Source organism: Gorilla gorilla, chromosome 5 (assembly GCF_029281585.2).
Source record: "Gorilla gorilla gorilla isolate KB3781 chromosome 5, NHGRI_mGorGor1-v2.1_pri, whole genome shotgun sequence".
Classification (NCBI taxonomy): Eukaryota; Metazoa; Chordata; class Mammalia; order Primates; family Hominidae; genus Gorilla; species Gorilla gorilla.
This window is the reverse complement of record NC_073229.2, coordinates 158612905-158638680: the sequence shown is the minus strand read 5'-3', so window position 1 is coordinate 158638680 and position 25776 is coordinate 158612905. Positions and strand designations below refer to the sequence as shown.

At 40.6% G+C, this 25776-nt stretch overlaps 1 long non-coding RNA gene across 1 annotated transcript in view; it reads left to right on the top strand.

The window, feature by feature from the left end:
* The window catches only part of LOC115934967 (uncharacterized), a 111494-nt gene extending 87444 nt beyond the window's left edge, over nt 1-24050 (top strand). The window contains exon 9 of the long non-coding RNA XR_004070693.3: nt 23260-24050. This is a non-coding gene — a long non-coding RNA (uncharacterized lncRNA). The remainder of the gene's footprint in view (nt 1-23259) is intronic.
* Nucleotides 24051-25776: the final 1726 nt, after the last annotated feature.

The following is a 25776-nucleotide window of genomic DNA, read 5'->3' as shown; positions in this document are numbered from 1 at the left end:
CTGGGTAACTTATAAAGGAAAAAAGTTTAATTGACCCACAATTCTGCATGGCTGGGAAGGCCTCAGGAAACTGACAATCATGGCAGAAGGGGAAACAAGCCTGTCTTACATGGTGGTAGGCAACAGAGAGCATGTGAGAGTGCAGGAAAAACTATCATTTATAAAACCGCCAGATCTCTTGAGAATTCACTCACTATCATGAGAACAGCATGGGGGATACTACCCCCATAATCCAATCACTTCCTTCCCTCAACACGTGAGGATTACAATTCAAGATGAGATTTGGGTGGGGACACAAAGTCTAACCATATCAGGCTGTAAACAAGTCCTCCTCACCTCTGCCCAGGGGATGCTGAGGCAGTCAGCCATTCATTAGGCAATGCAGGTGACTGGGCATGCTGCTGACCCCATCTGTAGTCCCTGGATAATCACTGGGGGCAGAAAGAAAGGAAATCAGAGCACTACTGACCTGGCACAGAAGTTATGGAGCCTTCTGTGGACTTCTTTTGTAACAGGAGAGTTGCCCATCTTTCATGGGTGAAGCCCCTTAAAATGCGTAACAATTTCAGCTTGGAGTTTGTGTTTTGTAAGAGAAGTCCAGAAGGACAATGGAACAGGGGGTGAGGAGATTCCTCATCCACTCTCATTATCTCTCACCCCTCCACTCTCTGCTCCCCAACCCCCTTCCAGTGACTACAGCCATTTGGGCAGGCAGGGACCTGGGCCTGCAGGGGGCGTGGAAGCTGGGTGCACACACCCCATGCACCAAGTGGCTGGGCAGGCCTGAGCTACCTGAGACCATCTGCACTCACCCTGTGAATACCCCTGTATCAAAGAGAGCATGAAATTAAATAGCAAGTAAGAGACCCCATGACAGGCCAAAAGAGAAAGAAAGGAAATCTTCCACACCTCCCCCCACCATCACCCCTGCTTTTTGAAGGGACTTTGAGGGTTTTTTGTGTATGTGTTTTCACTTGGGCTCTGCAAATTAAGGAAGCAGTCCAGATGAGGACTTAGGGATCAATGCACACATATCAAAGAAATGAAAAGAGGGCTTATCGGAAGAGGTTCCTCCCTTGGTAATCATTTCTGGTCTGTCTGAGAAAACTAATGTACTCCAGAAGGGTGTATCCCTGAAGGCACTACAGTGTAGAATAAATTGTGTGGTTAAGTCAGGAGTATTTTCTCAGAAGGGTGTCTCTAGTGATTATAGACCAGGACACAGCCCTACTTAATTATATGCAGTACAAATAATCATTCTAAATAGTCTTTTCATATATACATGAAAGAGTATTTCATATGTGTATATATACACATATATATGAAGCCAGGACTAATTAGAGAAAGTATCAGGAGTGTGACAGACAAGTTCTTCAGCTTTTGCTAAAAGAGATTGAGAGGAAAAACATAATTATTAAAAACAGCTGAGTTCACCTTTCTTTCTAGAAATTATCTTTCCAATAGCTTTCTCTTGTTCTCACTTTGAGAAAAGAGTTAAAAATAAAAATGAAAATAATGAATTTCGCTTTGTAGAAAGCACACTCTAGCACTTTGTTCATTAGCATCTGGAAAGTCCAGGGCACTCATGCACAAACAAATTACAATGCAAATGCTTATTAATGAAAAATCTACAAGATGCATGTTTATAAAAATCAATTACACTTCACACCAATTTCTAAATTACTCCCACAGAATTAAAAAACATTTTAAGTTTCTAATAAATAAAAACTCAATTTTACTGCTCCGTGGAAGTGAGAATTCATTAAACTCCTGAGTCCTGCTGGTTGTCTTGGTGAGGGCCAAAGAGAGTTTAGTAATTACTCACGTGTGGAAAAATGGGTGTGTATGTGTTTGAAGGAGGTCTCTTTTGGACCCAAACCTTGGCCTGGTTTCCCCAAATCTCATGGACTTCTTGTCTTACTCTAACAAGAGAATTAGCCAGGGTCCTCTTTCCTATTTAGTATAGATACATATATTAATAAAATGTGTCCAGTTGCAAAGAAAATGATGTAGATTAAGGAGCTGGCTTAAGGCATAGCTCCGCTTCCTCTCAGGGTTAAGACACAGCTCCATGGCTGGATCTGGCTGAAAGACTGGTGGAATAAGATTTCCAGACAGTTCTTCCCTTGGACCCAGGCAAATGGTATTCTAGCCTGAGGTGCTTGCTTTAGTTTTAAGAGGAGAGAGACCCATGAAACCAAAGAGACATGCCCACCTGGAACCAAGGCACCCCCTTCTAGTCCATGCCTTGGGTACCTTGAACTCTGAACTTTCTCTCCCAAATACCCTAGCCCTTCCACAGCCTGTGTGGGCTACTCTTCAAGTCACAGCATTACAGCTGTTAACTGCACTCCTAACCTGAGAAAGTCCAAAAGGCAACTCTTTGCAGGCTCCCGGGTTGCAGCTGCAATGTTCACATACACATGAGTGTGCATGGGGGTCAAGTTGCAGGACTGAGCAGCAGCTAAGAACATAAAAGGGGCAAACTATGAGTTGGAAGGGTGGAGGCCTTCATCTGTACTCTTGCACCGTCTGCAAATGTCAGAGATGGATCTGCTGCCAGGAGACCACATGTGCAAGGGCCTGAGTAACCTCCTAGGCAGAAAACATCTTAAAGGAAGAGGGAATGAAGGGATGATTGTGAGGGCAGCATAGGGTCTACCCCTTAAATTTCTCCTTCATAATGATGTGAAACTCAGCCCACTTGAAGCTAAAACTTATTGAATAGCATTTGGTTTAACATAAGAAATGTTCACTAGGCCGGGCTCAGTGGCTCACATCTGTAATCCCAGAACTTTGGGGGGCCGAGGTGGGCAGATCGCTTGAGGTCAGGAGTTCGAGACCAGCCTGGCCAACATGGTGAAACCCTGTCTCTACTGAAAAATAAAAAAAAAAATTAGCTGGGTATGGTGGCGGGTGCCTGTAATCCCAGCTACTCAGGAGGCTGAGGCACGAAAATTGCTTGAACCTGGGAGGCGGAAGTTATAGTGAGCTGGGATCGCACCGCTGCACTCCAGCCTACGCAACAGAGCGAGACTCCATCAGAAAGAAAGAAAAGGAAAGAAAGAAAGAGAGAAAGAGAAAGAAAGAAGAAAGAAAGAAAGAAAGAAAGAGAGAAGAAAGAAAAAAATGTTCACTAAACTGCCAAAGTTCCCTGGCCTTTTACATATAATTAAATCTTCTGGAGATTGCTCCCTGTGAGATATTGAATATCCAGCCATTTAAACCTATGATGTGGCCAACCAATGCTGCCAGAGAGGACAGATGCCACGCTAAGACTAAGAGTGAGTCCACTATCAGCTGACTCCTCAGTGCTGCTTTTCTGCTAAGCACAAGGATATCTCTCTGCTTGCCTGAAGTTTCACCTGTCATTCTTTGGGCTGAACTGATAGCAGCTAAAACATGGGACCCCAAATTTCAAGCTTTGTTTAAGCTGAGAGCAGAGATGTTCTTCTCAAAGGCAGTGTGGAGGCAGACATAGGCATGGAGAAAGAAGAGTGCACAACTTCATAAAAGCACTCAGTACCTGAAGGGCACTCAAACAAAACGACAGGAAAATCCCAGAAATGAGACAGGAGGGGCAGAGACAACCAGGCCCCATCCATAGACTTGCCCACCGCAGACCCTGTGAATCTGTATAATTTCAGTTTAGGTTTAGTTGCTTTAATTGGCTGAGAAATGAGGCTCTCTATATGGAAGGAACCACAAACAAACATTTTTTAGTTCATTAAAATTTTCACCATATTGAAATAGGCTCGTTTTTGGTTTCTTTCCTTTTAAAAACGTATGTGGTATTTGGGAGCTATATCTCAGAGTCATCTATGTGATAACGTCACTTTTATGTTAACAGTCGTTTGGTACCAGGAGTATTTTTTGAATAATTTCTTTGTTGAGATATAATTCATGTACCATAACATTTACCCCTTTAAAGTGTAAAATTTAGTCGTTTTTAGTATAGCCACAAAGTTATGCAACTTTCCACACATCTAGTTCTTAAAATGTTTATCATCACCCTAAAAGTCCCGTTATCCATTAGCCCTCACTCGCCATTCTCCCTCTCCTCTCAGCCACTGGGAACCCGTAATCTACCTTCCATCTCTATGGATTTGCCTGACCTGGACACCTCATACAAATGGAATCATACAATATGTGGCCTTTTGTGTCTGACGTTTCACTTAGAATAATGTTTCCAGGGTTCATTCATTGTTTATAGCATGAATCAGTTCTTCATTCCTTATTATGCTGCATAATATTCCATTGTATGAGTGTATCACGTTTGTTAATCCATTCATCAGCTGACGCACATGTGGGTTGTTTCCACTTTTTGGCTATTATGAATCATGCTGCTATTAATATTCATATGGGTATTTGTGTGGACATATGTTTTTAATTTTCTTGGGTATATATTAAAAAGTGGAGTAGCTGGGTCATGAGTGTATTTTTTTTTTGTATCTTTTAAAATCTCAAAAAGGGGAAGATGATGTTTCAAATGATCATCTGAATGCTGGGTTTCCACCTTCCACCAGGAAGTCATATGGTGTGAGTAGGATCTCTCCTCCTCCTGGCTAATGAAAAGTTCTACGTCCTGTAGAAACCATTGGTTGTTGAAACAAATCTGAACAGACCTTTCTCTCTCTCTCTCTTTTAATTTTCTCTCATTTTTTATTTTTAGCAAATTATCCCAGATCCTGAAATATATCTTTTGATAGAAATGACTCTGGTACTTTCCGCAACTTACTTTCTATGGAGCACTTTCCTAAAACAAGATTTGTATTTAAATATTCCTCCTTCTACAAAGTATTAAACAGTAGTAAGTTCTTCAGTGTTGACAATGGAAACCTGGCAATGTGCCCTTGTTTGACTATTAAGGAATTGCTTCCAAGTACCACAGGGCCTTGAAGACCAAAATAACACAATTACCTGGAAGGTGAACAATGGCAACTTATCAGGTGTGGTAAACACTTTTTTCCCAAGGAGATCCTTTATTCCTTCTGAATGCACATCAAGAAGGAGCGAATACAAAAATAACATATTTGTTAATAAGATGTTCATTGCATTTTTGTCCATGTAAGCAGCTGACTTGATTGTACACCAACTAGTTGAAAATGAAAAATTAAGTCACAGGGGCCACTTAGCATCAAGTCATTTAAAAATAATAATTTCATGTTATTTTTGGTAGACTTTTCTCCCCTTAAACTTGTTTGTAGACATAGCTACAGTTTGAAGAAGAGAATGCTTCCTCAGAAATGTGCTACATTGATAAGTTATGCCATAAAGAGGCAGAATCTATTTTTGACTTTTGAATTTGACTATTGTAACTGATATTTCTCACTTTCCATGTGTGTCATCATAGGTTTTTTCCCTGTAGATGTTTTAATCCTTTCTGGTTTTTCCTTGTTTTTTTCATGTTTGACCTCCTAAGTCCTGAATCACCAATTTCACCACTTGTGATTGTTTTCAAACTAATGTATTTCACACGTGCGTTTCGGGGATACATCCATCAGGAGAAATATGCTAGTGCCAGTACAAAGTCATCTTTCTAATTTGTTAATGCATGTCTGAAAAATACAGAGAGTGTGAGATGAGCATAAAAATAACTTGAAACAGAAGGCTGAGAAGCAAAAGGGAGAGAAAATACACATAATAAGTGGTTTGTTGATTCTTTTCCTCATAAACTAACCCACATGTCACTGCCTGCTATGGGGCTTGTCTAGTGCCTGCACTTTCACGCTTACACCAGCGGAGTTCCAGGCCACTGATTCTCAGGATTCATGCTTGTCAGTATTCATGCTTGTCATGCATGCAGCATGTTCATTTCCTGGCAACCCTTCTAAGAGATGGAATATTGTAGCCTCATTCTAATCACAAGTTTCCTCGGAAAAATTCCTTGGATGCTGTGCAAACCACTCAAATTCAGTCTTTCAACAGAGATCACTGAAATGTATGACATCTGCAGTTATGATTTGTATTTGTGGTCCTTATAATTTGTGTGAATATCAAGCATCCAACATGTCAGAAAGAGTTTGCTGTGTAAACAAAAGCACCAATGAGATGTAGGCTTGGGCTGCATACAGAGCTTTGCACATGCCACTCCGCGTAGCAGAGAAGAATAGGGTGACACAGTCTGTGTTTTTCTCAGTTCAGCTAAGCAGACATTACTAGGCACAGTGAGCTCAAGACATGGAGGGATTATAAGAATAACTTGTTTCTGAGAAGCACAGGAGATAAACTAAAAAAAAAAAGGTCTATTATAATAGAGCAGTAGATACATAAATAGCTGCTGTGGTGGTATAACCTGTGCATATACATTATTAGAAAATGAGGAATTTATTATGTGGAAATAATCTCAGAAGATTTCATTACAGGGTTAATTGCTAAGCAGACTACTGTAGGAACTATACGATTTTGTTTGTTGAAGTAAAGAGAGAATGTCTTTTGAACTGTGGATGAAGAGTAAAAGCAGAAGGGTAGAAAGTAGCCAGGCATTGTGGATTGCACCTGTAGTCCCAGCTACTTGGGAACTAAGGTGGGAGGATCGCTTGAGCCCAGGAGTTTGATTCTGCAGTGAGTTATGATTGCACCTATGCACTCCAGCCTGGAGACAGAGTCTCCAGTGCAGTCAAGTGCAGTGGTGTGGTCTCGGCTCACTGCAACCTCTGCCTCCCAGGTTCAAGCGATTCTCGTGTGTCAGCCTCCTGAGTAGCTGGGACTGCAGGTGCACACCACCATGCCCGGCTAATTTTTGTATTTTTAGTAGAGACGGGGTTTCACCATGTTGGTCAGGCTGGTCTTGAATTCCTGACCTCAGGTGATCTGCCTCCCAAAGTGCTGCGATCACAGGTGTGAGCCACTGCACCTGGCTGAGATCCTGTCACTTAGAGAAAAAAAAAAAAAAAAAAAAGGAAAGTAGAAGGCCCTGGCAATGTAGTTTGGAATTTAAAACTCATCTATTCTACAAGTCTCTTCTAGTTAAGGGAGTTCATGTGACTTAATTCTGGCCAAAAAGTCAGCAGAATCCTGCTAGGTGTCAAAGTGAGACAACTTTGCTATTCCCATGCAGAGGCAGGTGTGGCTGGCCCTGACCTTCCTCGGCTCATTCCTGCCTGGAAGGGCATGGCAATGGGGTCTGAAGCTGCAGTGGCTCTTCCAATGTGAGGGAAAGGCCAGAGAATCCTGCAACGCTGCTCCCAACATGCGGGTTCTCTTTTTGAATGTGAGAAAAAGAACCTTTCTTACTTATAAGTCAATTTTTTTTATTTTTGGAAGCCAACCAAATTCCTAATTGATATTCTTAGGTGGGTTTTTGGCCAGGAATAAGCTGCTTATATTATAGCTGTATTTGGTAAAAACAAATTTTAAAATAAAAAGTGCACATGATCATAGAATTACTTCATGAGAAAGCCATGCTTTATATCTTTCAAGTGTATTCACTTGAAGAATCACAATAAAATAATTATATATCTCCATTTCATAATTTGTGGCTAAAAGTAGATTTCCTGATCTTTCAGCCATATTTGGTCCATTAAGCTTCACTATCTCAGACAAGCACATCTAAAACCCTCCGCATGGCTATGAATTTAATGTCAGCTAGGATTTCAAAAGACAGGTACATTTACAGTGTCATTTATTTTCCTTTAGTTTCTCTTCCAACCCCATGAAGTAACCTATTTCTGCTGGCTTTTTTTTTTCATATTTAGAAGATTATTTTATCCACTCCAAAATCTAAGCTTTTTACAGTGCCTTCTCAAATTTTATGAAATAAAAGTGGTTTACAAATTCATACTCCCTAAGCCCTTCAAGAATTGCTTTCCACCAATTCTAGTAACTATCAACACTGGGCAGGGAGAAGGAGAGCATTATCTTGAAGGCTGGCAACTTTTGTCAGAGCAGACATCGACTATGAAAACCACAAGGAGGCTGGGTGCTCATGCCTATAATCCCAGCACTTTGGGAGGCCAAGGCAGGCGGATCACTTGAGGTCAGGAGTTTGAGACCAGCCTGGTCAACACGGTGAAACCCTGTATTTTTAGTCTTTACTAAAAATACAAAAATTAGCCAGGCATGGTGGCAGGTGGCAGGTGTCTGTAATTCCAGCTACTTGGGAGGCTGAGGTGGAAGGATTGCTTGAACCCAGGAGGCAGAGTTTGCAGTGAGCTGAGATCAAGCCACTGCACTCCAGCCTGGGCAACACAGCGAGACTCCATCTAAAAAAAAAAAAAAAAAAAAGAAAAAGAGAGAGAGAGAAAACCACGGGGAACCATTTGAACTAATGGATCCCATCACTTGTTGGTTCTCAAAAGCTTTGGGGGCACTTTTTAAAAATAAAAAGTCTGAGATTCATCTCCAGATATTCTGACCCAATATATCAGGAATAAAGGCCAGAAATATGTATTTTTATTTTATTTATTCTTTTATTTAAGACAGGATCTTGCTCTGTCACACAGGCTGGAGAGCAGTGGTGCAATCATGGCTCACTGAAGCCTCGACTTCCCAGGCTCAGGTGATCCTCCCACCTGAGCTTCCCAAGTATCTGGGACCACAGTCGCACACTACCATGCCCAGCTAACTTTTTTACTTTTTATAGAGCTGGAATCTCACTATATTGCACAGGCTGGTCTTGAACTCCTACTCAGGAGGCTGAGGCAGGAGAACTGCTTGAACCTGGGAGGCGGAGGTTGCAGTGGGCTCAAGTGATCCTCCTGCCTCAGCCTCCCAAAGTTCTGAGATTATAGGCATGATCCACCATGCCCAGCAAAATACATATTTTTTAATCTTTCCAAATACTCATCCAGGTTTGAGGGCCGCTTACCAACTCTAGTGCTTCCCCGAATATGCACACAGCACAGCTAAGGATCTTGTTAAAATGCAGATTCTGTTTCAGTAGACCTCAGGTTGGCCTAACAAGTTCCCAGGTGATGCCCATTCTGACAGTTTCTGAAGCACACTTAGAACAATGAGGATCTAAGCTGCACCCCACCTCTATACTTTTGTGCTACAGAGAAGAAAACTGAGACTGGGAGAAGTTAAATGAGTAGTCCAGATCATACAGGCATGCGGTGGCAGCATGAGGATCAGAAACCAGGTCTTTTAATTCCCGGTCCAGGCTCCTCTGCGATTTTACACTGACTCCAGCAAAGAGCAGCCTGTGAGACCTGTTGGTGTTGATGAGGACTGAAGAACATGAAGCTGCTTTGGTTCACTCTTTTGTTTTATTATGGGCCCTTTGAATAGCTCATGATCTCATTTTCCACCCCTTCTTCAACTTCTCTCTCCACCTCATATCTAACCAGTGGTGTGCTGGTAAATGCTTCACTACTGACTTTCTGGAGGAAAAAGAAAAAAAGATCTGATTTGTGATGTTTGCTGACCTCCATGGTATAAATACTCCCACTATGGTTAACGTGAAGCTGGAAAAAGATGCACACAAACAGCTCTCATGAAGTAGTGGAGGCCAGCTCCTGCACACCATTGCATCGACGTGTGCATTGCATTGCACACATTGCATCCTCTGCACCAGAGCTGAAGCCACAGGTCAGGACAATAGCCGGGTTCCAGCCTGACTGCAACGAGTTGGTACTTGGCTAGAAGAAATAACACTATTGCTTTTTAAGCAAGACAACCTCTAGTGTAACTGGTAAGATATACTGATTGTGTATGTTTTAGGAATGCTAATACAAAGAAGAGAGGAAAGATAATGGAAAAAGCATCTGCTCATAAAATAACTGAAACCTTTAGAGACCAAAAACAAGCAAACAAAAATCAACAGATAAATCCCGAAGTGGACAAGTATATAGACAGATGCCTTTACTTAGTCAAAATACAATCAAAGAACACTGGATCAATTTGGAATTCAAGTCAACAGTATTGGCTGGTTGCTTCCTGTGTTTGGGACATTTAGTGAGGCTCTTGCACCACAGGTTTTCTTTCCATGGGGTCTTACTGTAAGTTTTTTTTTCTTCTCCTAGTAGAAACTACTTCTGCCAGGAGATTCACTGGGGAAGATAAGACAGTCTCCTATGCCAGTGCAGAAGTGACTGCATTCCATTTGCCACTGTCCACCAGGTATTAGGTTGGTACAAAGCAATTGTGGTTAATGTGGAAAACTGCAGTTACTTTTATACCAACCTAATAATTAATATTTTTAAAAGAAAAGTTTTGCTATCAAAAGAGATTCATTATAGTCAGCAAATTATACACTTCTAGAGAGAGACTACACCCAGTCATGCACAGCAGATGACATTGTACTGAACAATAACTAAAGTCTATACAACAAAAAGTTTACATTGTTTAGACATGTCACACAAAGTAGTGCAAACAACACTATTACTCTTATTTGTTAAAAATGGTTATACATTGCATAGAAGTGTTATTTTCCCATGTAATTAATGAACAATGAAAGTGAAGTACAAGAAAAATAAGAATAATAAATATGGATTTTCAACGTGGAGGAAATTCAGATATCATAAATATTTCTATCAAAACTGGCCTTGTTATACAAAAATTAGCCAAGTGTGGTGGCACACACCTGTAGTTCCAGCTACTTGGGGGGGCTGAAGTGGGAGGATCACTTGAGCCTAGGAGGTCAAGGCTGCCGTGAGCCATATTTGTGCCACTGCACCCCAGTCTGGGTGACAAACTGAGATCCTGTCTCAAAAACAAACAGACAAAAAAATGGCCTTGTGTTTCCCTTAGTTTTCTATTCTCATCTGGTCTCTTTCCCTATTAAAAATTCCTTTTACCAATAAGAAACATTCTCCTCACCCACCACCTAAATATTTTTACCACTCACTAACTCTCTTGGGGAAAGAGAAGAGTAATTTTTTCCCATTATCTAATTTAGTAAATGATGCCTAGGATCAGAAACCAGGCTGCTGCAATAAGGTGGATTGTTTTTCTCTTGTTATCAATCCCTGTTATTCATTGTGACAAGCCAAAAAGATAATGAAAATCCAAAGATAAATTTTGTTTGAACTACATTTAGCAAAACTAAGTTAACAGATTTAGAAGCAGATAACCATTATGAAATAATCTTATAAGACATATAAGCAAAAACAAATATGACGGCCGAGGCAGTGGCTCATGCCTATAATCCCCGCACTTTGGGAGGCCGAGGCAGGTGGGTCACTTGAGGACAGGAGTTCAAAACTAGCCTGGCCAACATGGTGAATTCCTGTCTCTACTAAAAATACAAAAGTTAGCTGGATGTGGTGGCACACACCTGTAATCCCAGCTACTCAGGAGGCTGAGGCAGGAGAATCACTTGAACCTGGGAGGCGGAGGTTGCAGTGACCCAAAATCATGCCACTGCACTCCAGTCTGGGCGACAGAGCAAGACTCGGTCTCAAAACAAAAACAAAAACAAAACAAACAAAAAATATGAATGAGTTCAAATATCTTCACATAGGGATATCAAGATACTAAATTGAAAATTCCTTAAAGGTTTGTCTTTAACTTACCGGGTAAGTCCTAGACCAGTGGTCCCCAACCTTTTTGGCACCACAGACCAGTTTCATGGAAGGCAATTTTTCCACAGATGGGACTGGGGGGGGGGGGGGGTGGGATGTGGGGGATGATTTCAGGATGAAACTGTTCCACCTCAGATCATGAGGCATTGATTCTTGTGAGGAATGCGCAACCTAGATCCTTCACCTGCACAGTTGACAGTAGGGTTTGCACTCCTTTGAGAAGCTAATGCTACCACTGATCTGATAAGAGGCGGAGCTCAGGCTGTAATGCTTGCCCACTGCTCACTTCCTGCTGTGTGGCTTGGTTTCTAACAGGCCACAGACTGGTACCGGTCAGCGGCCTGGGGATTGAGGACCCCTGTCCTAGATGTTTGATATGGTGCCTACAGAATGCTAGTGTAATTCAAGAGTTGATTTTAAGCAATATTTCTTTGCCACTATAGGCAAGATCCTGAGCAAGGCATTACAACTACATGTAATTCAGGAAATATAAAATAACCTATTCTTTTTTTTTTTTTTTTTTTTTTGAGACATAGTCCAACTCTGTCACCCAGGCCAGAGTGCAATGGCATGATCTCGGCTCACTGCAGCCTCCACCTCCCAGGTTCAAGCGATTCTTCTGCCTCAGGCTCTCAGGTAGCTGGATTTACAGGCGCACGCCACCATGCCTGGCTAATTTTTTGTGTTTTTAGTAGAGACGGGATTTTGCCATGTTGGCCAGGTTGATCTCGAACTCCTGGCCTCAAGTGATCCACCCGTCTCGGCTTCAACCTATTCTTTTTGAACACCAGAAATATGCTAAGGATTCATTTTGAGCCATAATCTAACTTTGAATCTAAGGTACGATGACCCAGTTGGCTTAGAATATAGCTCTAATAAAGTATTGTTCTTTTATGCATCCCTGACAGTGAAAAAGTTTGTGAATATCTTGAGCACTAGAGAGATAAATGAAAATGTGAGTGTACAAAATCCAACCTCAAAATGAGAACACAGCCCTGAGCACAGGTCCTGAACAAAAAGCAGAACATCTTTTTGTCAGCCTCACACCTCCTCTAAACCCCAATTTAGAATAGGTTTGGTATGAAGATCAAAATAGATTAACTGTATGGAGAATCTGTAAACCCGAAATAGATTAACTGTATGGAGAATCTGTAAACCCAAAACACCATAAAGGTGTAAAGTGGTATAATTATTATTCCTATATGTTTTTACACACCAAAAACCACAGAGTCGGCTTCTGTACAGCTCACAGTGTGAAAAGGTGTGTTTCTTCTTCCAGAAAACATTAAAATTGGTCAATATATGACTTTTTAATCTTCTTATGGTTAATCCAAGTGAATTGTAATTTTCCTCCATGGTAAGGGTTATATTTTCCCGTTTATTTCTGGAATCTTTTTGCTTTTCCTTTCTTCTTTTTCTCTGTCTCTGTATATGTCTCTGTCTTTTTGTTTTTTAAACAAACACCCTCCTTTCCGCAGAAAGCCTAAGGGCCATTATTATTGTTGTTCAAGGGGAAAAGTGGCTCCTAAATGTCAGGCTCAATTCTCTGGCTTTCTTCCTGTTCCAATCTTTGTCCCAAGATGCCTCACTGCATTGTTACTGTTCCAAGTAAAACCAATCAGTTCTTTAAAAATCTTCTGAATGCCCATAATTTCAGGTACTTAGTTTACTATCAGTCACTACATGATACACTTTTAATCTGGCAAATTTAATGTGACAAATTAATTGGACAAATTTAATGTGATGTTCAAATCATCTTGAGCTATGCAATTCAAAATAATAATTTGGATAGGCCTTAGTTTACTTTTCCCCATTTTTCTCCAACAGTGTTCAACAATTTCGTATCTGCCAAACCTGAGAAATTTCTTCATAAAATTTCAGAGCTTTTGAGCCTCTTTGAAGTGGCAATATCCACAGGGCACCCGATGTGCTCAGCTAACTTGGTAACTTGACCCTATATCCCTGCGTACCCAGACCTCTCTATTCGTTTCTCCCGGGCGAATCCCACCTCAGCCCCCAACTCTGAGTAGCTCAGACTACAAGCACAAGCCACCATGCCTGACTGATTTTTGTATTTTTGCAGAGACAGAGTTTTACCATTTCGCCCAAGCTGGTCTCAAACTCCTGGGCTCAAGTGATCCAGCCTCAGCATCCCAAAGTGCTGGGATTACAGGCATGAGCCATTGCACCTGGCCTGTTGGCCAACTCTTAATAGCAATTCTTCTATGCTATAGTGAAATAATTAGAAAAGACTACATCCCTAAATATTTTAGGATGCATTAATCACTGTCTTTAACTAATAAATTAATTGAATGCAAAGAGTCCATTCTAAAATATAGGGGAATTTTATCCTTCAACACAGACTTTCTACGGTAGTATTCAAACAGATTTTGAAGTCTTACATTACAAATTAGAAAGTAGAAACACATTTCTAATCTGATATTAAAACATTTACAGAGGAAATAATTGAAAATGTCTTACCAGATCACTGTCAGAATTGGCAGTACTAGGCAGTCCTCCTGATTTTCATTCCAGAATTAGAATGATAAGAAGGTAGATATTTTTAAGAGAACTAAACAGTAAGTTAATCAGCTATAGTATTCTCAGTTTTTTCCCTGAAGTTTTTTCTCATTATCTCATTTACTTTGGGGACCAATAACTTGTCCCCTTTTTGCAAACATGGGCAGAAACAATGAGTACTTTTTCATTTTGCCTCTAATGCTAAACAGTAGCTCCTTGAGGCTAGAACTACAGATCCGTTCTCTCTCTAATCCCCAGTTCCTACCACAGTGACTGGTAATAACTTACAGTAATTATGTGCACGATGCACATTTCCTTGTTAACTAAATATTTTACTTATTTCGATTGTAACCTGTAACTTTTATAGAATCCTTGCAAGGTGACCAGAAAGCTCTTTTTTGAGGAGCATAATTCTTGTTTGTGCTATTTTTTACTCATGTCTTTTCCTAGTGATGATATTGTCTCTCCAGCACTCTCTCTCCTCCCCTCAACCCGTCCTTCTCCATCCCTGTTTCTGTAATCTCTTTATCCTAATTATAAGCTACTTAATATAGAAAGAAAATAATTGTAACAAAGGGAAAAGTTCCTTAAATGCATTACCTTTTTTCTGAAATTTGCAACAATGGCAGGATTCTTAGTAGAGCTAGCAAGCACCACTTACAGTTCTTAGGCAAAAAACCGAAGCCAAAGGACATCATCTGTCATGGAGAAAGACCCAATAGGGGAGAATATTTCCAAAATTCACATCATCAACAGCAGTATGAAATGAGAGTGATGCTAAGAGTCTGACATATACCAGCATGTAAGGGCCAGTCGCACTAGTGGGTGTCAGAGGTTACTTCTTCATTCATAGCTAAAAAGTGGAAGATGATTCATATGTCTTTGCTACTGATGTAAACAAAACACGGTGGGTGGACAGCACCCCCTGAGGGAGATGGAGATGCTGGTGAGTGGGTCGATAAGGAAGTCACTCTGCCAGCCGCCTCCTTCTTCCCAAATGTGCACAAACTCCACCTTGTAAGGCATCCAAGGACAATGACTTATTCCACAGCAGGAGCAAACACTCAAGATTTCAGTGAGTGTCAACCTCAAATAGCTTAGGTGCTGAATCTAAATTCCACAATCTGTCGACCTGACATTGTCCTCTCTTCAGGTGTTTATATGGCCCTGGAAAAAGAAATAGTTCCATTACATAAAAGGAATTACAAAAATAATGCACCCAAACTCCAGAGAGTACTTACAGTCTTGCATCATTTTGCAATAGTTTCAGTTTCAGATCTGCATAGAATGTTGACCAGGGATAAGGATTAACAAATCTTAAGTATGAGCATTTTGGGTCTTTTATTTCCTTAATTTCATTGAAAATAGCTGTGTCATTGACACTTTTTAGGCATATCATTATATGTATGCTCAGAGTTCACTTCCAAGAGAGTAAAATATGGCAAAGGATCATTTTAATCCAGTTGTTATCTTTTTATTTATACCCAAATTTTGTATATCTTATATGACAATTGATTTCTACTTTATCTGGTTGTATGATGAGGATGAGTTATTTTTTAAAAACACAACTGTTACTTATAACTTAAACCCAATTTGGGCTTCATAAGAATTGTCCTTCTTTCAGGCTCATATTTATGCTAACAATTGTCACAACCATAATGGAGGAAAAAATATTTTAAGGACAAGAATGTCACTTGAGAATAAGTGAACACCCCCTGTGACCTGGCATTTCTTGGAAGAAAGGAAGGTGGTGTGACATGCCCCTGTCATTCTGAGGTCCTCTGGAAAGGGCTGTCGTTCACAGTTGCCTGGGCAAGGCTGAGCAGGATGCACGTTTGGTGACTCAAAACATGCCGTTAAGAGTAACTAGGGTGGAACGATGCATAGCCACCATTTCAATTATGTTGGGCTATCAAAACTTTCTTAGGCAAAAGATTAAACATGTTTTTCACCAATTGTAATGGTGCTTATTTCGTTTTGTTTTGTTTTTTAAATGAGCTATTGTTGGTGCCTGTTTCTCAGAAACATAACTTACTGTAAGAATCCACATACAGGCTTAGTCACACAGCCCACCCCTCCTTTGTGCGTTTCAGATGAACAAGGGGCGTGTCTGCAGAGCATTTGCCACTGAGTCATTGCACTCCCCACACAGTGAGCGATGAGCAGTAAGTGACCAGGAAGATGACAGAATCCCATCATTGTTTTGGTATTTAGAAACTAGTAAACAGTGAAATCTTGTTTTAGCTACAAATAAAAACAAAAATATTCCATTCCTTTCTCTTCTCGAGGGTGTGCATAGGTGGAAGTGAATGTGCTCTTGTATAAGGATACATACACCTCGTTATTCAAATAGGTATGAGGAGACTCCAGAGAGCTGTGTTCTTAAGATCTATGTAGGAATAAGTAGTAGTTGCCAGATAGGGTTATTACCAAGGAAACCTAAGGCTGAAGTATATAAAAATCTGCCCACTGATGACTTTGTTTGACTTTCGGTTTTCTCATTTTAATTACAGGATGCTCTGCAGCCTTACCATCCCTTAGTCTTTCCTCTACAAATATAGTATTCATAGTAATTCACTTAGTTTTCTATGACATTGAAATGAAAATTATAGGTATAAAAATTAGGTTTACAAAAATCATTTGGAATTCTTCTGCACTGAGGATTTGTCTACTCTCTCCTACTTGTTCAGTTCTTTAATCATTTATTTCCATCAGTATGGGCATGTGGATATTTATCTTAAGCTTTGAGTTATAATCCAACAGCGCACTGTTGATTGATTGATTGATTTGCTTAAATTGTTTCAGTTTTGGCCATTGGGAACTTCTTCAGCCGTGTGTCTTTTTGACATATTCCCATCACTGTGGATTTTTTTTAAATTTTTTTATTTTTTGCTCTCATTTGAGTGCCTCCTTGCCTTCTGGAACTACAAGATGCTGCAGGCTTATCTTAGGTATTCCCTTCCCCATCCTAAAATCAGCCATGTCTCCAAGTAACCATTGGAGAATGGTATTAGAAATCAAGATCGGGGCCAGGCATAGTGGCTCACGCCTGTAATCCCAACATTTTGGGAGGCTGAGGCAGGCGGATCACCTGAGGTCAGGAGTTCGAGACCAGCCTGGCCAACAGGGTGAAACCCTGTCTCTACTAGAAATACAAAAAATTAGCCGGGCGTGGTGGTGGGCGCCTGTAATCCCAGCTACTTGGGAGACTGAGGCAGGGAATCACTTGAACCCGGGAGGCGGAGGTTGCAGTGCGCCGAGATCACACCATTGCACTCCAGCCTGGGGGACAGAGCGAGACTCCATCTCAAAAAAATAAATAAATAAAAGAAATCAAGATCTTCTTGCTACTGGAATGTTGACAGAACAGGGAAATATATACGTGTGTTCTAATAATTATATGTACACATATCTATAAGTATTTATATATGTAGTTATTCATATCTATATTAAGCTAAATGTGAGTGCATACAGTTGTCTCAACTCTAATCCTATACCACATGGATCATTCTAGCCTCTTTCCTGTCTTTGTATGTCACCTTCCACTCCAACAGTGAGAAACAGTGGATGGCTCCCACCATCCACCATCCACTCATTTATTTGCTCAATACCAGTACACATGAATAACACCCTCAAAATCAAACTATACTCCTGAGATGCAACTTTATTGACGAGAATACAGTGCTTACATACAGTTTATTTTGCCTTTGGTCTTGTAGTCTCCATTCATTTCTAAAGTTGTTTAGGTCAGCAACTTTCCTCCCACCCCCTTCAGGGAAATTATTTTATACATCTGTAATACACTTAGATTGTTTTGTCATAGCCTGCACTCCATTCTGGGGTCCCCTAATATCCTAAGTGATTTTTCAAAAATTTGTATACATTAGGGTGCACAAAAAGCAATTTTTTGTGCTGTAACGTTCTACTCACCACTCAAGGACTCTGGTGTAACTCCCCACCCTGTTAAGTATGGACTCCACATAGTGACTTTCTTTCCAAAATATACAGTATGAAAAGGGTGGGGCGGAGGGCAACTTTACAACAGAGAAAGCTGACAGACATCACCTCAGCCAGGTGATCAAGGTTAACGTCACCAGTGATGTCGTGTTGATAGCAAGTACCCTTGATGTGATGTGGTGAGGATGACACTTTACCTCTGTGATCTCCTCAAAACCCATAACCCCAGTCTAATCATGAGGAAAACATTCTAGAAACCCCAACTGAGAGATATTTTACAAAATATATGACCAAGCTTGCTCAAAACTGTCACCATCATCAAAAATAAGGAAAGTCTGAGAAATTGTCACAATCTAGACAAGCTTAAGGAGACAAGATAACTCAATTTTTTTATTTGTTTGTTTATTTATTTATTTACTTTTGAGATGGAGCCTCAATTTATCACCCAGGCTGGAGTGCGGTGGCACAATCTCGGCTCACTGCAACCTCTGCCTCCCAGGTTCCAACGATTCTCCCACCTTAGCCTCCTGAGTAGCTGGGATTACAGGCGCGCAGCACAATGCTCGCGAATTTTTGTATTTTTAGTAGAGAAGGGGTTTCGCTATGTTGACCAGGCTGGTCTCAAGCCCCTGACGTCAAGTGATCTGCCTGCCTCAGCCTCCCAAAGTGCTGGGATTACAGGCATGAGCCACCACACCCAGCCAGATAACTCAGTTTAATGTGATATCCTGGATAGGCTCCTGGAACAGAAAAGAGACGTGAGGTAAAAACTACGGGTATCTGGCCAGGCGTGGTGGCTCACGCCTGTAATCCCAGCACTTTGGGAGGCTGAGATGGGCAGGTCAACTGAGGTCAGGAGTTTGAGACCAGCCTAGCCAACAAGGTGAAACCCCATTTCTACTAAAAATACAAAAATTAGCGTGGCATGGTGATGGGTACCTGTAATCCCAGCTATTTGGGAGGCTGAGGCAGGAGAATCGCTTGAACCAGGGAGGTGGAGGTTGCAATGAGCTGAGATCACACCATTGCACTCCAGCCTGGGCGACAGAGTGAGACTCCATCTCAAAAACAAAACAAAACAAAAACAAAAAACTATGGGTATCTGAATACGGTATGGACTTTAGTTAATAATGTATTAATATTGGCTCGTTGGTTTTGACAAATGTACCATACTCATGTTAACAATATGAGAAACTGGGCGTGGGGTGCATTATAGTTATCTTACTTTTCTGTAAACCTAAAAGTATTATAAAGTTAAAAGTTTATTTTAAAAAATAAAGCAGAAAAAATTAGAGCTGATGCCTTAAGGAGAATGGCATTTGCAAATCTGAGGAAAAAAAGAGACTTAGGGATTTTGCTTCATTTGAGTTATAAAACATATTTTTCCTACTAAGAAATCTTCTAGGGTTTTTGATTTTTTTTTTTTTTATTTAAAACTGGGGCACTGCCTATGAATCTAGCAAGTAGAAATGACCCAGAGGAGCTCATCTCTAAAGATGCATTTAGATTTTTCTTGCATCAAGAATGAGCTGATGACCCCAAAACCTTATTTTAAATGTTAATGAGCATCTATTTAACTGAAAATTGCTATATTCTGAAATACTGTCTGGGTCTTATACTGAGTAATTGGGATATAAGCTCACATCTATTTTTCTTTTGAATTATTCCTTTAAAACGTATCAGACTATGTTATTGGAAGAGAAAAACTGGATTACTCAACCCGATTGTGTCCTCAAAACCTACACAGAAGGGTTTTTGTTTTTATTATGCTAAAGTATGTATAACATAAAATTTGCTATTTTAATCATTTTTAAGTGCCCAATTCAGTGGCATTAAGTACATTCACAATGTTGTATAACCATCATCACTATTTTCAAAATTTTTCTATCAGAACAGAAACTCTATCCAGGATATTCACATTTTGTATAGCCAGTGGTGGACACTGAAGCTGTTTCCACCTTTTGAATATCCTACACAATAGGTTTTCTAAGTGTGTTTTCTTAAAAAGAAGAAGAAAAAAAAAAAAAAAAGGCTGAGAGCAGTGCCTCATGCCTATGATCCCTGCACTTTGGGAGGCTGAGGCAGGCCGATCACTTGAGCCCAGTAGTTTCAGACCAGCCTGGGCAATATAGTGAGACTCTTGTCTCTACAAAAAAAAAAAAAAAAAAAAATTAATTAACCAAGCATGGCGTGTCTATAGTTCCAGCTACTCAGGAAGCTGAAGTGGGAAGATCACTTGAGCCCAGGAGGCAGAGGTTGCAGTGAACCAAAATCGCGCCACTGTACTCCAGCCTGGGCAATAGATTGAAAATGTTGAACTTCCCTGGAATGCAAAACTTGGCTTAATTGTTGTTAGCATCAGTGCCTACCATTTGATGTCAAATGGTAAGTAAACATGCTGGAAATGAATCCGTAAATTTTGTGGCTCTAGAGGCCTCAGACCAAAGTCATAGCTGAACAGGTAACAAATCTTTCAGACTCTTGCTTCTATTGTTTGTTCATTTATGCTTATTTTTGTTTTTGCACAACACTTTTAAATATTATGCCCTTATATTCCCTTTTCTTTATCCCTGTTGTAGTGACTCTACTATTGTTAATAAACCCTGATAATTCAAGTGATTTATGTTGACTATTAACTAGTATACCAATTACTGTCATTGTTTATAAAAATCAAGTTCTGCTACTGGCACAATTTAACCAGGCTCTATATATGATAGGAACATGAGCTTGAGGAGTCGCAATTGCTGGAATTTGCTTGGGGAATTTGCCTGCCCCAAATGAAGCTCCTCTTTTCCCTTAACCTAGCTTCTCAAGATTCTCTCCCTTAGTTGAAGATATTACTCGTTACCTAATCATCCAAGAAAGACCTCAGAGAATTACTCTTGACTCCGTCCTCCTTCTTACTCCCTATTATAAATCCCACATAGTTTGCCTTGTGTAAATATTTTTCAAATTACCCACCCCCCATTCCCTTTCCTGCTTCCGCAGCTGTGATGGAATCCCTCAATGTTCTTTTCAATATTTCCTGTAGATTTAGACAAGAAGGACCCTGCCCCTGGGTGTGGGGCTATAGAGGGAATGGCATTTCACAAATACTTGCACACACACACACACACACAAATGGTTGAAGAACACATGGTTCCTCTGTCATTCAGGACCTGATGCTTAGCATTAGAAGAGTCAACTCAATCCCAAACATCCACTCTCATGACTAACAGTATTCAAACCCCAGGGAAACACATCTCCATTTCTCTTCTCCACATCTCTTCCCTTAAGGATTCTCCAAACAGGATGGGCACGGTGGCTCACGCCTGTAATCCCAGCACTCTGGGAGGCCAAGGCTGGCAGATTACGAGGTCAAGAGATGGAGACCATCCTGGCCAACATGGTGAAACCCCGTCTTTACTAAAAATACAAAAATTAGCTGGGCGTAGTGGCGCGTGCTTGTAGTCCCAGCTACTCAGGAGGCTGAGGCAGGAGAATCGCTTGAACTGGGGAGGCGGAGGTTGCAGTGAGCCGAGATCGCGCCACTGCACTTCAGCCTTCAGCCTGGTGACAGAGAGAGACTCTGCTTCAAAAAAAAAAAAAAAAAAAAAAGGAAAGAAAAGAAAACCATTCTCCAAACAAAAGGCAACTATCTGAAAGCTATTAAAGTTGTAGGTTGGGTCATTACGTACATAAGAGAAAAACACTGCTTCCTTCACATTGCAGAGGAATTTCAGCAGGCAGGTGTTTCGGGAACTGGAAAGACAAATTAATGAACTTGCTGTTATAGATTAAATGGTGTTCTCCCCAAATGTTTATGTTGAAGCCCTAACCCTCAGTACCTCAGCATGTGACCATATTTGAAGAAAGGGTCTTTAAAGATGTAATTAAGTTAAAATGAGACCATTCAAGCTGGCCCTAGTCTCATAAGACTGATTTTTTATAAGACGTTTGGACACAGACACACATAGAGGGAAGACCATATGAAGACACAAGGAGAAGACAGACACCTACAAGCCAAAAAAAGAGGCTTCAGAAGAAACCAACTCTGACAACACTTTGATCTTGCCACCGAGTCATTTTGTTATGGCAGGCTTAGGAAACTAATACACTTGCCAAACTCTTCCTCTCAGAGAGCATAACAAAATATTGGTTCCCAATTGTGCCAGTTTCCTGTTTCTCTTTGTATTCTAATTTATGGTTCCTAGTAGCACCTCCACATTCTGGCCCTGGTCCTGTACCTGAAAAAGCTCCACCCTGGCCCTCCTCTGGCCGTGCCTTTCCTCACAGGCCTAGTAGTACAGAGGGCCAAGGTATGCCTACCTGAAGCCCATCTCTCTTCCCACTCTAGATTTCCCTGCACAAGTAGTCCTGGACCCATTGCCAGGACCTGTACGGGCCTCGTCCCTGAATCCTTTCTCCTAACAATTGATTATGCCACCACTCTGCACACCACTAAGTCTGAGAGATGGCCCAGAGCAGCTGTTTGTGTGTGATATGGTCAGAGCTTGAACATGCAGACTGGGATATCCATATGCAAGTATGCAAGATCCCACAAGACATGGGGGTGGAGCTGAAGGTGGCAAGAGAAGGGGGTGTGAAAAGTAAGAGTGAGAGCTGGGGGCTGGAGGACAGATTTACTTACACTTTTTTACTTATTCCTTCTGACATGGTTCTCTGAGAAGACCAAGAGTTCTAAATTTGAACGTGACTTTCCAGATCAACAACGTATATTCACAAGATTAGGAAATAGAAAATGTTTGATGTTATTGTTTGTTAATATGATTTACAGCTTCTAAATATTTAGACACATGTTGTGTGGGTCTTCACATATTGCTTCAGGCCCCACAAATATTAAGAGCAGGCTTGGTGGTTCTAGAGGAACTCTTGAATTAGAGCAGTATTTTCTATAGTTGCACGTGGAGAATGGGGAACATTTTGCAATACTAAACAATTCATATTACTCTTATATTTGTATCTATATAGGTCTAGACATAATATGTGAAGTATGATACCAATTTTAGTATCAGCAGTAGGTGAATATGAAAATTAAAATTGCAAATAGTTGTGTTTTGTAAATATCATAAAGGCTTTTTAAAAACAACACAAATTTTAGCTAGTTGAAATAATTTTGATTTAAATTCTTATTAGATATTTATTATAATTTGTATTTTACTTTTAATTTTAATTATTTTAAATATTTCAGATGAAAATATATTTTAGAAGCACATAAAATTTTATTTTCCTTACTGCGATTTTGTATTTTTTGACAAAAATACATTACATTTTGTACACATTGATTATAATTACACTTTCTGTTTTATTCCTATAGAAAAAGAAAAAAAATGGCATTATGATACAAACAGAAAATGTAACAGTGGAGTGCAGAAAATACAAAAAAAAGGGAAAAAATAAATAGAAAATCTTCAAAGAGGCAATCTGTTTAAATCTTCAAGAACTGGAAACAGTAAAAGTGAACAGGTTTTTATTGAGCATGTCAATAAAATGTTTGAATAAGACTTTACAAGTGCTTTATTTCATGAGGTTTTTAGTATTGATCAAAGCAACGAAAATGAACAGGAAAGTCATTCTCATCAAATCTACAACTTGGGAGGAGGTCCGATGAAATCCCTGGAAGCTCACATTTTTTATAAATGAAGAGTTAATTACCGGTGGGAACAATGAGAACCTCTGTGGTTCTTCCTGATGCTTGGATCCTCCCAGACCTCTGTTTCCAGTCTCCTTCTCCACAACCTGGCCTATGCGATGCAAGTGGTCTAACTGATCTCTGCCTAGGGAAGGATCCTTCAGCAACTTGCCGACAAGAGAAGCAGCGATGCCCAAGGCAGGTCCAAAGGAGCACTGACTGCGTGGGATTGATTACACTGGAGGAACAAAAGGTCCTGTGGCTACACAAGTTTGAAAAGCAGAAGGTACAATCATTGTATTTCTGGCAGACTTTTCAAAGACTTTAATATATGAATCCCTCATATGAATCTCCAGGAGGATTATATAATAGGCAGATCTCCCAGCCATTTTCACTGAACAGTTCTTAGAATTGGTATCCTTGAAAAATTTCACCTAACCACTCAATATGGTAGCCACTAGTCCTGGGTGGCTATCGAGCACCTGAAATTTGACTACTCTAAATTAAGACACATTCTAAGAATAAAGCACACTGTATTTCAAAGGCAGTACAAAAATAAAAAAGAATATAAGCTGTCTCAATAATAATTTTTGTATTGAATACATGTTGAAATGATTTTATTTTTGATACATTGAGTGAAATAAATTGTATTGCTAAAATGAATTTTACTTGTTTTGTTTTACTTGTGCAATGAGGTTACTAGGTAATATAAAATTCTATCTGTGGTTTGCATTATTTTTCTAGGATGATAATGAGCTAGAGGACAGCACGTATGTAAGACCTTCAGGATTTAGAGTCTGGCTATCTCTCCAGCTCTCTGTCTAAATACTGTCTTGCTTTGGGTTCCCATCTCTCCAGATCGCTTAAAGAAACCCCTCCCTGTCCCTGCCAACAACCACCACAGCAGACAGCCTGACATCTCTATCTCTCGCTCATTTCAACTTACGGGATGACATCTGGCCAACTCTTATTCAGCCTTCAGGTATTAAGCAACAATCACCCACACAGGAAGCCTATCTGGAAATCCAGGCACACCTATCCCCTGGCCTGATTAGGTGGCCTTTGTCCATGCATCTATCATTTCCTGTGTACACCTCTATCCTAAACTCACTGTATGGTTTTATAAGCATCTGCTTATGTATCTCTCTTCTAATACATTGTGAGCATCTTGAGGGCAGAGATAGGTCTTACCTTTTTTTTTCTTCAACAGAGTCTTGCTCTGTCGCTCAGGCTGGAGTGCAGTGGTGTGATTCCAGCTCACTGCAACCTCCACTTCCCAGGTTCAAGTAATTCTTGGGCCTCAACCTCCCAAGTAGCTGGGATTACAGGCGTGCACCACCATGCCCAACTAATTTTTGTATTTTCAGTAGAAATGGGGTTTCACCATGTTGGCCAGGCTGGTCTTGAACTCCTGGCCTCAAGTCATCCACCTGCCTTGGCCTCCCAAAGTGCAGGGATTACAGGCGTGAACCACTGCCCACACAAGTGCTTACTTATTTTTATATCTCTAGCACTAATCACAGTGCCTGGTGTATTAGGCCCTCAATACATATTTAGTAAATGAGTAAATGATTTAAGAATGAAGTAGACACGGTTCCCACCTTAAAAGAGCAAAGCTAGAAGAGGAGGCAGATATGTAAATAGATAGTTAAAATGTGTTGCTTTAAATAGTGTTAAAAAATGGTGTTATTTTGAGTTGTATGAAAACTCTGAGCAGAGAATCTAACAGGGCTGGCTCTGTGGGCATACGACCCATGCTGTGGCACAGACCCTGCACTTACAAGAGCCTAGTGCTTAGTTTAATACTCTGTGGTCACTATCTTGATATTCTTAATAATTTTTCAACACGCAGTTGCACATTTTCATTTTGCTCCGGGCCTTTCAAATTCTGTAGCTGATCCTGCGCTAACCCATGTGGGACTAGGATGGGGCTGGAAAGTTGAGGAAGAGTGTCTGAAAGAACTAAATGAAGCCAGGCTGCGAAACGGGATGGGGAAACCCATCAAAGCAAAAGGAACTGTCTGCACAAAGGCTCAGAAGTTCAAGAGCACATGGCTGGCAGCACACCCAGGCTGCAGGACAGCAGACCGGAAAGAGCAGCAGTAGAGTGAATGCGCTGCACCAGGGTGGACTTTACACTGAAGACCATGAAGAAGCTTTGTGTGGATTCAGGTGGAAGAGTCACATGTTTAGATTTGCATT